Source organism: Solanum lycopersicum, chromosome 6, assembly GCF_036512215.1.
Source record: "Solanum lycopersicum chromosome 6, SLM_r2.1".
NCBI classification, from domain to species: domain Eukaryota; kingdom Viridiplantae; phylum Streptophyta; class Magnoliopsida; order Solanales; family Solanaceae; genus Solanum; species Solanum lycopersicum.
In genome coordinates, this window is record NC_090805.1 from 12,671,506 (window position 1) to 12,687,033 (window position 15,528).

Sequence of the window (15,528 nt, forward strand, 5' to 3'; positions counted from 1 at the left end):
GTTAAAGAACGGTGATGTCATGCCACGCCCGATTTCATCCGACCGTGCATGCAGTCCCAGGGCGGTGATGTCATGCCATGCCCAACATCGTTCGACCATTTGTTCCGGCCATAGGCGATGATGGCATTCCACGCCCGACGTCGTTCGATCATGTGTGCTGCCCAAATGTGATGATGTCATGCCACGCCGGACGGTGTTCGACCGTGTGTGCTGTCCAAAGGTGGTGATGGCATGTCATGTCTGACGTCGTTCAACCGTGTTTACTTTCCAAGGGCAATGATGGCATGTCACGCTCGACATTGTTTGACCGTGTGTGCTGCCCAAAGGCGATGAAGGCATGCAACTCCCGACTTTGTTCGATCGTGTGTGATGTCAAAAGGCAGTGCTGTCATTCCACGCCCGATGTAGTCTTACCATGTGTGCTATCGAAGAGCGGTGACGTCAATCCACGCCAGATGTCGTCCGATCGTGCGTGTAGACCAAGGGCGGTGACGTCATGCCACGCCTATGTCATTCGACCGTGTGTGCTGTCCAAGGGTGGTGATGTCATGCCACGCATGACGTCGTCTGACCATGCATGCTGCCCAAAGGCGATGACGGCATGGCACGCCCGACGTCGTTCGACCGTGGGTGCTGCCCAAAGGCGATGATGGCATGCCACGCCCGACGTCGTTGGATTGTTTGTGCTGTACAAAGGCGGTGATGGCATGTCACGCCGGACGCCGTTCGACTGTGTGTGCTTTCCAAGGAGAGTGATGGCATGCCACGCCCGACGTTGCCGACCATGTGTGCTTTCCAAGGGTGGTGATGTCATGCCACACCCGACGTCTTCTGACCGTGCATGCAGTCCAAGGGCAGTGTTATCATGCCACGCCCGACGTCGTTCGACCATGTGTGCTGTCCAACGGCGGTGATGTCATGCCACACCCGACGTCGTTCAACCATGTGTGCTGCCCAAAGGCGATGAGTTCATGCCATGCCTGACGTTGTCCTACTATGTGTGTTGTCCAAGGGCGGTGATGTCATGTCACGCCTGACGTGGTTCGATCGTGTGTCCTGCCAAGGACGGTGATGTCATGCCACGCCTGACGTCGTCCGACCGTGTGTTCTATCCAAGGGTGGGATGTCATGCCACGTCTGACGTTGTTCGACCGTGTGTGTTGCCCAAAGACGGTTATGGCATGTCACGCCCGACGTCGTCCGATAGTGTGTGATGTCCAAGGACAGTGATGTCATGCCACTCCCGACGTTGCCCACCGTGTGTGCTATCTAAGGGCGGTGACGTCATGCACCTTCTCACATCGTCTGACTGTGCGTGCAGTCCAAGGGCGCTAATGTCATGCCACGCCCGACGTCGTTCGACCGTGTGTGCTGTCCAAAGGCGGTGATGTCATGCCACGCCAGACGGTGTCTGAACGTGTGTGGTACCCAAGGTCTATTATGTCATGCCACGCCCGACGTCGTCATAGGGTGAGAAATGTCCAAGGGCGGTTATGTCATGCAACGCCCGACGTTGCCGACCGTGTGTGCTATTTAAGGGCGGTGATGTCATGCCATGCTCGACGTGTCCGACTGTGTGTGCTGTCCAAGGGAGGTGATGTCATGCAACGCCCGACGTCGTCTTACCGTGCTTGCAGTACAAGGGCGGTGATGTCTTGCCACGCCCGACGTTGCTAACCGTGTGTGCTGTCAAAGGGAGGTGATGTCATGCCACACCCGACATTGCCGAGCGTGTGTGCTTTCCAAGGGTGTTGATGTCATGCCACGCCTGACGTCGTTCGACCGTATGTGCTGCCCAAAGGCTATGATGGCATGCTACGTCAGACGTCGTTTGAAAGTTTGTGCTACCCAAAGGCGATGATGGCATGCAACGCCCGATGTCGTTTGATAATTTGTGCTTTCCAAAGGCGATGATGGCATGCCACGCACGACGTCGTTTGACTTTTTGTGCTTCCCAAAGGCGATGATGGAATGTCACGCCCGACGTCATTCGACCGTGTGTGCGGTCCAAAGGCGTTGATGTCATGCCACGCCCAATGTCGTTTGACCATGTGTGCTGCCTAAAGGTGATGATGTCATGCCACACCTGACGTCGTCCTACTGTGTGTGTTTTCCAAGGGCGGTGATGTCATGTCACGCCTGACGTCGTTCGATCGTGTGTCCTGCCCAGGACGGTGATGTCATGCCACGCCTAACGTCGTCCGACCGTGTGTGCTATCCAAGGGTGGGATGTCATGCCACGTCCGACGTTTTTCGACCGTGTGTGCTGCCCAAAGGCGTTAATGGCATGCCATGCCCAACATCGTTCGAACGTGTGTGCTGCCCAAACGCGATGATGGCATACCACGCTCGACGTTGTTCGACCGTGTGTGCTGTCCAAGGGTGGTGATATCATGCCACGCCCGATGTTGCCGGTCGTGTGTGCTTTCCAAGGGCTCTGATGTCATGCCACGCCCTATGTCGTCCGACCATGCGTGCAGTCCAAGGGCAATGATATCATGCCACGCCCGACGTCGTTCGACCATGTGTGCTTTCCAAAGGCGGTGATGTCATGCCACACCCGACGTCGTTCGACTATGTGTGCTGCCCAAAGGCGATGATGTCATGCCACACCTGACGTTGTTCGACCGTGTGTGCTGCCTAAAAGGCAATGATGGCATGCCACGCCCGACGTCATTCGATCGTGTGTGCTGCCCAAATGCGATGATGGCATGCCACGCTCGACGTTGTTCGACCGTGTGTGCTATCCAAGAGTGGTGATGTCATGCCACGCCCGACATCGTCAGACCGTGCGTGCAGTCCAAGGGCGTGGATGTCATGCCACCCCCGAGGTCGTTCGATCATTTGTGCTACCCAAAGGTGATGATGGCATGCCTGCCGACGTCGTTGGACCGTGTGTGCTTCCCAAACGCGATGATGGCATGCTAAGCCCGACGTAGTTCGACCGTGTGCGCTGTCAAAAGGCAGTGATGACATGTCTCGCCTGATGTCGTTCGACCATGTGTGCTGTCCAAAGGCGGTGATGACATGCCACGCCCAACGTCGTCCGACCGTGCGTGTAGTCTGAAGGAGGTGGTTTCATGCCATGCTCGACATTGTTTGACCGTGTGTGTGGTCAAAGGGCGTTGATGTCACGCCACGTCAGATCGTGCATGTAGTCCAAGGGCGGTGATGTTATGCCACGCTCGACGTCGTCCGATCGTGCGTGTATTCCAAGGGCGGTGATGTCATGACACGCCCGACATCATTCGATCATGTGTGCTACCCAAAGGTGATGCTGGCATGCCACGCCCGACGTCGTTCGATCGTGTGTGCCGTCCAAGGGTGATGGCATTCCACGCTCGACATCGTTCGACCGTGTGTGCTGCCCAAACGCGATTATGGCATGCCACGCTCGACGTTGTTCGACCATGTGTGCTATCCAAGGGTGGTGATGTCATGCCACGCCCGGCATCGTCCGACCATGCGTGCAGTCCAAGGGCGAAGATGTCATGCCACGCCCGACGTCGTGCGATCGTTTGTGCTGCCCAAAGGTGATAATGTCATGCCACGCTCGACGTCGTTGGACCGTGTGTGCTGCCCAAACGGGATGATGGCATGCTATGCCCGATGTGGTTCGACCGTGTGCGCTGTCAAAAGGCAGTGATGGCATGTCTCGCCCGATGTCGTTCGACCATGTGTGTTGTCCAAAAGCAGTGATGACATGCCACGCCTAATGTAGTCCGACCGTGCATGTAGTCCAAGGGAGGTGGTTTCATGCCACGCTCGACATCGTTTGATCTTGTGTGTGATCAAAGGGCGATGATGTCACGCCATGCCAGACCGTGCGTGTAGTCCAAGGGCGGTGCTGTTATGCCACGCTCAACGTCGTTCGATCGTGCGTCTATTCCAAGGGTGGTGATGTCATGACACGCCCGACATCATTTGATCGTGTGTGCTTCCCAAAGGTGATGATGGCATGCCACGCCCGACGTCGTTTGATCTTTTGTGCCATCCAAGGGCGGTGATGTCATGCCACACCCGACATCATCCGACCATGTGAGCTGTCCAAGGGCGGTGATGGCATGCCACGCACGACGTTGCTGACCGTGTGTGCTGTCCAAGGGCGATGATGTCATGCGACGCCCGATGTTGCCGACTGTGTGTGTTGTCCAAGAGCGTTGATGTCTTGCCACGCCTGACGTTGACTGATCGTGCGTGCAGTCCAAGGGCGGTGATGTAATGCAACACCCGACGTCGTTCGACCATGTGTTCTGTCTAAGGGCGGTGATGTCATGCCACGCCCGACGTCGTCTGACCCTACGGGATGCCCAAAGGCGATGATGGCATGCCACGCCCGACGTCGTTCAACCATGTGTGCTGCCCAAAGGCGATGATGGCATGCCACGCCCAGCGTCGTTCGATTGTATGAGCTGTCCAAAGGCGGTGATGGCATGTCTCGCCCAACGTTGTTCGACCGTGTGTGCTTTCCAAGGGCGGTGATGCCATGCCAAGCCCGACGTCGTCCGACCATGTGTGCAGTCCAAGGGCGATGATATCATATCACGCCCGACGTCATTCGATCGTGTGTGCTTTTCAAGGGCGGTGATGTCGTGCCACGCCCGATGTCATCCTACTGTGTGTGCTGTCCAAGGGAGGTGATGGCATGCGACGCCCGACGTCGTCTGACCGTGTGTACTGTCCAAGGGCGGTGATGGCATGCCACGCCTGACGTTGTTCGACCGTGTGTGCTATCAAACGGCATTGATGGCATGTCATGCCCAACGTCGTTCATCGTGTTTGTGGTCCAAGGGCTATGATGGCATGCCACGCCCGACGTCGTTCGATCGTGTGTGTTCTCCAAAGGAGGTCATGGATTGCCACGTGCGACGTCGTTCGACCGTGTGTGCTCTCCAAAAGAGGTTATTTCATGTCACGCCTGACGTCGTTCGACCGTGTTTGCCGTCCAAGGTCTGTGATGGCATGCCACGCCCAACGTCTTTCGGCCGTGTGTGCTGCCCAAAGGCGATGATGGCATGCCACGCACGACGCCGTTCGATTGTGTGTGCTGTTAAAAGGCGGTGATGTCATCCACAACCGACGTAACCTGACCGTGTGTCCTTATCAAGGGCGGTTATGTCATTCCACGCCCGACATCGTCATATCGTGTGTGCAGTCCATGGGCGGTTCTATCATGCCACGCTTGACGTTGCCGACCATGTGTTCTGTCCAAGGGTGGTGATGTCATGCCACACCCGACGTTGTTCACCGTGTGTGCTTTCCAAGGGCGGTGATTTCACGCCACGCCCGACGTCGTCATACCGTGTGTGCTGTCCAAGGGTGATGATGTCATGCGACGCCCGATGTTGCCGAGCATGTGTGTTGTCCAAGAGCGTTGATGTCTTGCCACGCCTAACGTCGATTGATCGTGCGTGCAGTCCAAGAGCGGTGATGTCATGCAACACCCGACGTCGTTCTACCATGTGTTCTGTCTAAGGGCGGTGATGTCATGCCACGCCCGACGTTGTCCGACCCTACGGGATGCCCAAAGGCGATGATGGCATGCCACGCCCGGCGTCGTTCGACCATGTGTGCTGCCCAAAGGCGATGATGGCATGCCACGCCCAGCGTCGTTCGACCGTGTGTGCTGTCCAAAAGCGGTGATGGCATGTCTCGCCCGACATCATCCGACCGTGTGTGCTATCCAAGGACGGTGATGGCATGCCACGCCCGACGTTGCTGACCGTGTGTGCTTTCCAAGGGCGGTGATGTCATGCCAAGCCCTACATCGTCCGACCATGTGGGCAGTCTAAGGGCGATGATATCATGTCACGCCCGACGTCATTCGATCGTGTGTGCTTTCCAAGGGCGGTGATGTCATGCCAAGGGCGGTGATGTCATTTGACTGTGTGTGCTGTCCAAGGGAGGTGATGGCATGCCACGCCGAACGTTGTCCGACCGTGTGTACTTTCCAAGGGCGGTGATGGCATGCCACGCCTGACGTCATCCGACTGTCTATGCTTCCCAATGCCCGACATCGTCCGACCGTGTGTGCTGTCCAAAGGCGGTGATGGAATGCCACGCCCAACGTCGTTCGACAGTGTTTGCCATCCAAGTGTGATGATGGCATACCACGCTCGACGCTGTCTGACTGTGTCAGCTACTCCAAGGGCGGTGATGGCATGCCACGCCCGACGTTGTTCAACCGTGTGTGAAGTCCAAATGCGATGATGACATGTCAAGCCCGACGTCGTTCGATCGTGAGTGCTATCAAACGGCGTTGATGGCATGCCATGCCCGACGTCGTTCATCGTGTTTGCAGTCCAAGGGCTATGATGGCATGCCACGCCTGACGTCGTTCGACCGTATTTGCCGTCCAGGGTCTATGATGGCATGCCACGCCCAACGTCTTTCGACCGTATGTGCTGCCCAAAGGAGATGATGGCATGCCACGCACAACGTCATTCGATCGTGTGTGCTGTCAAAAGGCGGTGATGTCATCCACGACCAACGTAACCTGACTGTGTGTTCTTATCAAGGGCGGTTATTCCATGCCACGCCCGACATCGTCATATCGTGTGTGCAGTCCATGGGCGGTTCTATCATGCCACACTTGACGTTGCCGACCGTGTGTTCTGTCTAAGGGTGGTGATGTCATGCTACACCTAACATTGCCCACCGTGTGTGCTGTCCAAGGGCGGTAATGTCACGCCACGCCTGACGTCGTCATTTCCGTGTGTGCTGTCCATGGGCGATGATGTCATGCCACGCGCGATGTTCCCGACCGTGTGTGTTGTCCAAGAGCGTTGATGTCTTGCCACGCCTAACGTCGACTGATCGTGCGTGCAGTCCAACGGCGGTGATGTGATGCAACACCCGACGTCATTCGACCATGTGTTCTGTCTAAGGGTGGTGATGTCATGCCACGCCTGACGTCGTCCGACCCTACGGGATGCCCAAAGGCGATGATGGCAAGCCACGCCCGACGTCGTTCGACCATGTGTGCTTCCCAAAGGCGATGATGGCATGCCACGCCTAGCGTCGTTCGACCGTGTGTGCTGTCCAAAGGCGGTGATGGCATGTCTCGCCCGACGTCATCCGACCGTGTGTGCTGTCCAAGGACGGTGATGGCATGCCACGCCCGACGTTGCTGACTGTGTGTGCTTTCCAAGGGCGGTGATGTCATGCAAAGCTCGACGTCGTCCGACCATGTGCGCAGTCCAAGGGCGATGATATCATGTCACGCCCAACGTCATTCGATCGTGTGTGCTTTCCAAGGGCGGTGATGTCATGCCACGCCCGATGTCATCCGACTGTGTGTGCTGTCCAAGGGAGGTGAAGGCATGCTACGCCCGACGTTGTCCGACCGTGTGTACTGTCCAAGGGCGGTGATGGCATGCCACGCGTGACGTCATCCGACTGTCTATGCTTCCCAAAGGCGATAATGGCATGCCACGCTCGACGTCGTCTGACCGTGTGTGCTGTCCAAAGGCGGTGATGGCATGCCACGCCCAATGACGTTTGGACAGCACACACCGTGTTTGCCACCCAAGTCCGATGATTGCATACCACGCTCGACGCCGTCTGACTGTGTCAGCTACTCCAAGGGCGATGATGGCATGCCACGCCCGACGTTGTTCAACCGTGTGTGAAGTCCAAAGGCGATGATGACATGTCAAGCCCGACGTCGTTCGACCGTGTGTGCTATCAAACGGCGTTGATGGCATGCCATGCCCGACGTCGTTCATCGTGTTTGCAGTCCAAGGGCTATGATGGCATGCCACGCCTGATGTCCTTCGATCATGTGTGTTCTCCAAAAGCGGTCATGGATTGCCACGTGCGACGTCGTTCAGCCGTGTGTGCTCTCCAAAGGAGGTTATTTCATGTCACGCCTGACGTCATTCGACCGTGTTTGCCGTCAAGGGTCTATGATGGCATGCCACGCCCAACGTCTTTCGGCTGTGTGTGCTGCCTAAAGGCGATGATGGCATGCCACGCGATGTCGTTCGATCGTGTGTGCTGTCAAAAGGCGGTGATGTCATCCACAACCAACGACCTGACCGTGTGTCCTTATCAAGGGCGGTTATGTCATGCCACGCCCGACATTGTCATATCGTGTGTGCAGTCCATGGGCGGTTCTATCATGCCACGCTTGACGTTGCCGACCGTGTGTTCTGTCCAAGGGTGGTGATGTCATGCCACACCCGACATTGCCCACCGTGTGTGCTGTCCAAGGGCGGTGATGTCACGCCACACCCGACGTCGTCATACCATGTGTGCTGTCCAAGGATGGTAACGTTAGGCCATGCCCGACGTTGAAGACCGTGTATGCTGTCCAAGGACGGTGATGTCATGCTACGCCCGACGTTGCCGACCGTGTGTGCTGTCCAAGGGCGGTGATGTCATGCCACACCCGACGTCGTCCGACTGTGCGTGCAGTCCAAGGGCGATGATGTCACGCAACACACGATGTTTTTCGACCGTTTGTACTGCCCAAAAGCGATGATGGCATGCCATGCGCGACGTTGTTCGACCGTTTGTGCTGCCCAAAGGCGATGATGGCATGCCACGCCCGACGTCGTTCGATCGTGTGTGCTTCCAAAAGGCGATGATGGCATGGCACGCCCGACGTCGTTCGAGCGTGTGTGCTGTCCAAGGGCGGTGATGTCATGTCATGCCACACCCGATGTCGTTCGACCGTTCGTGCTGTGCTAGGGCGGTGATGTCATGCCACACCCGATGTCGTCCGACCGTGCGTGCTGTGCAAGGGCGATGATGTCATGCCACGCTCGACGTCGTTCGACCGTGAGTGCTGTCTAAAGGTGGTGATGTCATGCCACGCCCGACGTCGTTCAATCATGTGTCTGTTCAAGGGAAGTGATTTCATGCCACACCCGACGTCGTCCGACTGTTTGGGCAGTCCAAGGGCGGTGATTTCATGCCACGCCTGACATAGTTCAACCGTTTGTGCTGCCCAAAGGTTATGATGGCATGCCTTGCCCGACGTTATTTAACCATGTGTGCTGCCCAAACGCGATGATGACATGCCACGCCCGAAATTGTTCGACCGTGTGTGCTGCCCAAAGCGATGATGGCATGCCATGCCCTACGTCGTTCCACCATGTGTGCTGTCCAATGGAAATGAATGTCATGCCACGCCCGACGTTGCCGACCGTGTGTGCTGTCCAAGGGCGGTGATGTCATGCCACGTCTAACGTTGTCGAGCGTGTGTGCTGTCCAAGAGAGGGGATGTGATGCCACACTTGACGTCGTTCGACCATGCGTGCAGTCCAAAGGTGATGATGGCATGCCACGCCTAACTTTGTTCGACGGTGTGTGCACTCCAAGGGTGGTGATGTCATGCCACGCCCGACGTCGTTCGACCGTGTGTGCTGCCCAAAGGCGATGATGGCATGCCACACCCGACGTCATTCGACAGTTTCTGCTGCCCAAAGGCAATGATGGCATGCCACGCCCGACGTTGTTCGATCGTTTGTGCTACCCATACGCGATGATTGAATGCCACGTGAGACATCGTTCGTCTATGTGTGTTGCCTAAAGGCGATGATGGAATGTCACGCCCGACGTAGCTCGATCGTATGTGCAATCCAAAGGCGGTGATGTCATGCCACACTCGATGTCGTTCGACCGTGCATGCTGTGCAAGGGCAGTGATGTCATAACACGCCCAACGTCGTTCCACCGTGTGTGCTGTCCAAGGGCGCTGATGTCATGCCACGACCGACGCCATTCGAGCGTGTGTGCTGTCCAAGGGCAGTGATGTCATGCCACGCCCGACGTCGTTTGAGCGTGTGTGCATTCCAAGGGCAGTGATGTCATGCCACGCCTGACGTCGTTTGACCGTGTGTGCTGTCCAAGGGCTGTGATGTCATGCCACACCCGACGTCATCCGACCGTCAGTGCAGTCCAAGGGCAGTGATTTCATGCCACGCCCGATGTTATTCGACCGTTTGTGCTGCCCAAAGGTGATGATGGCATGCCACGCCCGACGATGTTCGAACGTGTGTGCTACCCAAACGCGATGATGGCATGCCACGCCCGATGTTGTTCGACTGTGTGTGCTGCCCAAAGGCAATGATGCCATACCACGCCATACGTTGTTCGACCGTGTATGCTGTCCAAGGGCGGTGATGTCATGCCATGCCCGACGTTATTCGATCATTTGTGCTGCCCAAAGGTGATGATGGCATGCCACACCCAAAGTCATTGGACCGTGTGTGCTACCCAATCGCGATGATGGCATGCCATGCCCGACGTTGTTCGGCCATGTGCGTTGTCCAAAGGCGGTGATGGCATGTCACAACCGATGTCGTTCGACCATGTGTGCTGTTGAAAGGCGGTGATAAGAGGCCACGCCTAACGTCGTCCAACCGTGCGTGTAGTCCTAGGGAGGTGATGTCATGCCACGCCCGACGTCGTTCGACCGTGTGTGCTGTCAAATGGCGATGATGTCATGCCACGTCTGACCGTGCGTGTAGTCCAAGGGCGGTGATGTCATGCCACGCCTGATGTCGTCCGACCGTGCATGCAGTCCATGGGTGGTGATGTCATGCCACGCTTGACGTCATTCGACTGTGTGTGCTATCCAAGGGCGGTATTGCCATGCCACGCCCGACGTCGTCTGTTCGTGTGTGTTGTCCGAGGGCGGTGATAGCATGCCTAGCCGATGATGCCGACCATGTGGACTATCAAAGGGCGGTGATGTCATGCCACGCCCAACGTTGTTCGACCGTGTGTGCTTTCCAATGGCTATGATGGCATGCCACGCCTTACGTCGTTCGACCGCGTGTGCTGTCCTAAGGCAGTGATGTCATGCCACGCCCGACGTCGTCCTACCATGTGTCCGGTCCAAGGGAGGTTATGTCATGCCACACCTAACGTTGCCGACTGTCTGTGTTGTCCAAGGGCGGTGATGTCATGCAACACCCGACATCGTTCGACCTTTTCTGCTGCCAAAAGGTGATGATGGCATGCCAAGCCCGACGTCGTTCCACCGTGTGTGCGGTCCAAAGGCGGTGATGTCATGCCACGCCCGATGTCGTCTGACTGTGCGTGCTGTGCAAGGGCGGTGATGTCATGCCACTCCTGAAGTCGTCTGATCATGTGTGTAGTCCAAGGGCGGTAATGGCATGCCTAACCGACGATGCCGACCATGTGTGCTGTCTAAGGGCGGAGATGTCATGACATGCCTGACGTTGCCGACCGTGTGTGTTGTCCAAGGTCGGTGATGTCATGCCACGCTTGACGTCGTCCGACCGTGCGTGCAGTCCAAGGGCGGTGATTTCATGCCACGGCCGACGTCATTCGACCTTTTGTGATGCCCAAAGGCGATGATTCTATGCCACGCCTGACGTTGTTTGACCGTGTGTGCTGCCCAAACGCGATGATGGGATGACATGCCCGACGTTGTTTGACCGTGTGTGCTTTCCAAGGGCGGTGATGTCTTGTCACACCTGACATCGTCTGACTGTGCGTGCAGTCCAAGGGCGGTGATGTAATGCCATACCCGACGTCGTTCGACCGTGCGTGCAGTCTAAGGGCGGTGATGTCATGCCACGCCCGACATCGTCTGACCGTGTATGATGTCCAAGGGCGGTGATGGCATGCCACGCCCCATGTCATCTGACCGTGTGTGATGTCCTAGGGCGATGATGGAATGCCACGCCCGACGTCATTCAACTGTTTGTGCTGTCCAAAGGCGATGATGTCATGCGACACCCGACGTAGGCTGGCCGTGTGTACTGCCCAAGGGCGGTTATGTCATGCCACGCCCGACGTCTTCATACCGTGAGTGCTGTCCAATGGCTATGATATCATGCAAGGCCCCACGTTGATGACCATGTGTGTTGTCCTAGGGCGATGATGTCATGCCACACCTGATGTTGCCGACCGTGTGTGCTGTCCAAGGCCGGTGATGTCATGTCACGCCCGACGTTGTCAGATCATGTATGCTGTGCAAAGGCGGTGATGTCAGGCCACGCCCGATGTAGTTCGACCGTGTGTGCTGCCCAAGGGTTGTGATGTCATGCCATGCCTGACGTCGTTCGACCGTGTGTACTATCCAAGTGCGGTGATGTCATGCCACGCCTGACATTGCTGACCGTGTGAGCTTTCTATGGGCAGTGATGTCATGACACGCCTGACGTCGTTCGACAATTTTTGGTGCCCAAAGCTTATGATAGCATGCCAAGCATGACGTCGTTCGACCATGTGTGCTACCCAAACGAGATGATGGCATGTCACGCTCGACGTCATCTGACCGTTCGTGTAGTCCAAGGGCTGTGATGTCATGCCACGCCCGATGTCGTTCGACTGTGTGTGCTGCCCAAAGGCGATGATGGCATGCCATGCCCGATATTGTGCGACCGTGCGTGCATTCCAAGGGTGGTGATGTCATGTTACACACAACGTTATTCGAACATTTGTGCTTCTCAAAGGCGATGATGGCATGCCACGCCCGACGTCATTCGACCGTGTGTGCTTCCCAAACACGATGATGGCATGCCACGCCCGATGTCGATCAACCGTGTATGCTGCCCAAACGAGATGATGGCATGTCATGCCCGACGTCATCGGACCGTGCGTGTAGTCCAAAGGAGGTGATGGCATGTCACGACCGACTTCATTCGACAGTGTGTGCTGTCCAAGGGCGGTGATGGCATGCCACCCGCGCCCTCGTCCGACCGTATGTGCTGTCCAAAGGCGGTGATGTCATGCCACGCGTGACGTCGTTAGACCATTTTTGCTGCCCAAATGTGATGATGGCATGCCACGCCCGATGTTGTTCGACCGTGTGTGCTGCCCAAATGAGATGATGGCATGTCACGCCCGACGTCATCCGACCGTGCGTGTAGTCCAAGGGCGATGATGTCATGCCACGCCCAATGTGGTTCGACCGTGTGTGTTGCCCAAAGGCGATGATGGCATGCTCTGCCCGACGTTGTCCGACCGTGCGTGCAGTCCAAGGACGGTGATGTCATGTTACGCTCGACGTTATTCGACCATTTGTGCTGCACAAAGGCGATGATGGCTTGCCACGCCCGACCTCATTCGAACGTGTGTGCTGTCGAAAGGCGGCGATGTCATGCCACACTCGACATCGTCCGACCGTGCGTGTAGTCCAAGGGCGATGATGTCATGCCACACCCGATGTCGTTCGACCGTGCGTGCAGTCCAAGGGAGGTGATGTCATGCCACGCTCGACGGCCTCCGACCATGCGTGCAGTCCAAGGGCGGTGATGTCATGCCACGCCCGACGTCGTCCGACCGTGCGTGCACTCCAAGGGCGGTGATGTCATGCCACGTCTGACGTCGTCCGATCGTGTGTGATGTCCAAGGGCGTGATTGCATGCCACGCCCGACGTCGTCTGACCGAGTGTGATGTCCAAGGGTGATGATGGCATGCCACGCCCGACGTCATTCAACCGTGTGTGCTGTCCAATGGCAGTGATATTATGCCACACCCGACATAGGCTGGCCGTGTGTACTGCCCAAGGGCGGTTATGTAATGCCACGCCCGAAGTCGTCATACCATGTGTGCTGTCCAACGGCTGTGATATCATGCCATGCCTGACGTTGCCGATTGTGTTTGCTGTCTAAGGGCGATGATGTCATGCAACACCTGATGTTGCCGACTGTGTGTGTTGTACAAGGCCGATGATGTCATGCCACGCCTGACGTCAACTGATTGTGTGTGCTGTGCAAAGGTGGTGATGTCAGGCCACGCCCGATGTAGCCGACCGTGTGTGTTACCCAAGGGCGGTGATGTAATGCCATGCCCGACGTCGTATTACCGTGTGCACTATCAAAGTCCCGTGATGTCATGCAACGCCTGGCATTGCCGACCGTGTGTGCTGTCCAAGGGCGGTGATGTCATGCCACGCCTGACGTCGTTCGACCATTTGTGCTGCCCAAAGGCAATGATAGCATGCCAAGATCGACGTGTTCGACCGTGTATGCTGCCCAAACGAGATGATGGCATGTCACGCCCGATGTCATCTGACCGTGCGTGTAGTCCAAGGGCGGTGATGTCATGCCACGCCCGATGTCGTTCCACCGTGTGTGCTTCCGAAACACGATGATGGCATGCCACGCCCGACGTCATTCGATAGTGTATGGCTTGTCAAGCCCGACGTCATCGGACCGTGTGTGCTACCCAAAGGCGATGATGGCATGTCACACCCGACGTTGTCCGTCATTGCGTGCAGTCCAAGGGCAGTGATATCATGTTACGCTCGACGTTATTCGACCATTTGTACTGCTCAAAAGCGATGATGGCATAACATGCCTGACGTCGTTCGACCGTGTGTGCTTCCAAAACATGATGATGGAATGCCGCGCTTGACGTCGTTCGACTTTGTACGCTGCCTAAACGAGATGATGGCATGTCACACCCGACGTCATCGGACCGTGCGTGTAGTCCAAGGGCTTGATTGCATGCCACGCCTGACGTCGTCTGACCAAGTGTGATGTCCAAGGGTGATGATGGCATGCCACGCGCGACGTCGTCTTATCGTGTGTGCTGTCGAAGTGCGGTGATGTCATGCCACGCCCGACGTCATCCAACAGTATGTGCAGTCCAAGAATGGTGATGTCATGCCACGCCTGACATCATCTGATCATGCCTGCTGTCCAAGGGCAGTGATGTCATGCCACGCCTGACGTCGTTCGATCATTTATGTTGCCCAAAGTGATGATGCCATGCCACGCCCGACGTCGTTCGACCGTGTGTGCTGCCCAAATGAGATGATGGCTTGTCACACCTGACGTCATCCGACCGTGCGTGTAGTCTAAGGGCGGCGATGTCATGCCTCGCCCGATGTCGTTCGACTGTGTGTGCTGCCCAAAGGCGATGATGGAATGCCACACCCGACTTTATCCGACCGTGCGTGCAGCCCAAGGGCGGTGATGTCATGATACGCTCGACGTTATTCGACCGTTTGTGCTGCTCAAAGGCGATGATGGTATGACACGCCTGACGTCGTTCGACCATGTGTGCTTCGCAATCACGATGATGGCATGCCACGCCCCACGTCATTCGACCGTGTATGCTACCCAAACGAGATGATGGCCTGTCAAGCCCGACATCATCGGACCGTGCGTGTAGTCAAAAAGGGGTGATGGCATATCACGCCTGACTTCGTTCGACAGCGTGTGCTGTCCAAGGGCGGTGATGGCATGCCACGCCCGCCGTCATTCGACCGTGTGTGCTGTCCAAGAGCGGTGATGTCATGACACGCCCGACGTCATTTAATAGTACGTGCAGTCCAAGGGCGGTGATGTCATGTTACGCTCGACGTTATTCGACCGTTTGTGCTGCACCAAGGCGATGATGGCTTGCCACGCCCGACGTCATTCGAACGTGTGTGCTGTCCAAAGGCGGTGATGTCATGCCACGCCCGACATCGTCCGACCGTACGTGTAGTCCAAGGGCGATGATGTCATGCCATGCCCGATATCGTTCGACCGTGCGTGCAGTCCAAGGGAGGTGATGTCATGCCACGCCCGACGTCGTCCGACCATGCATGCA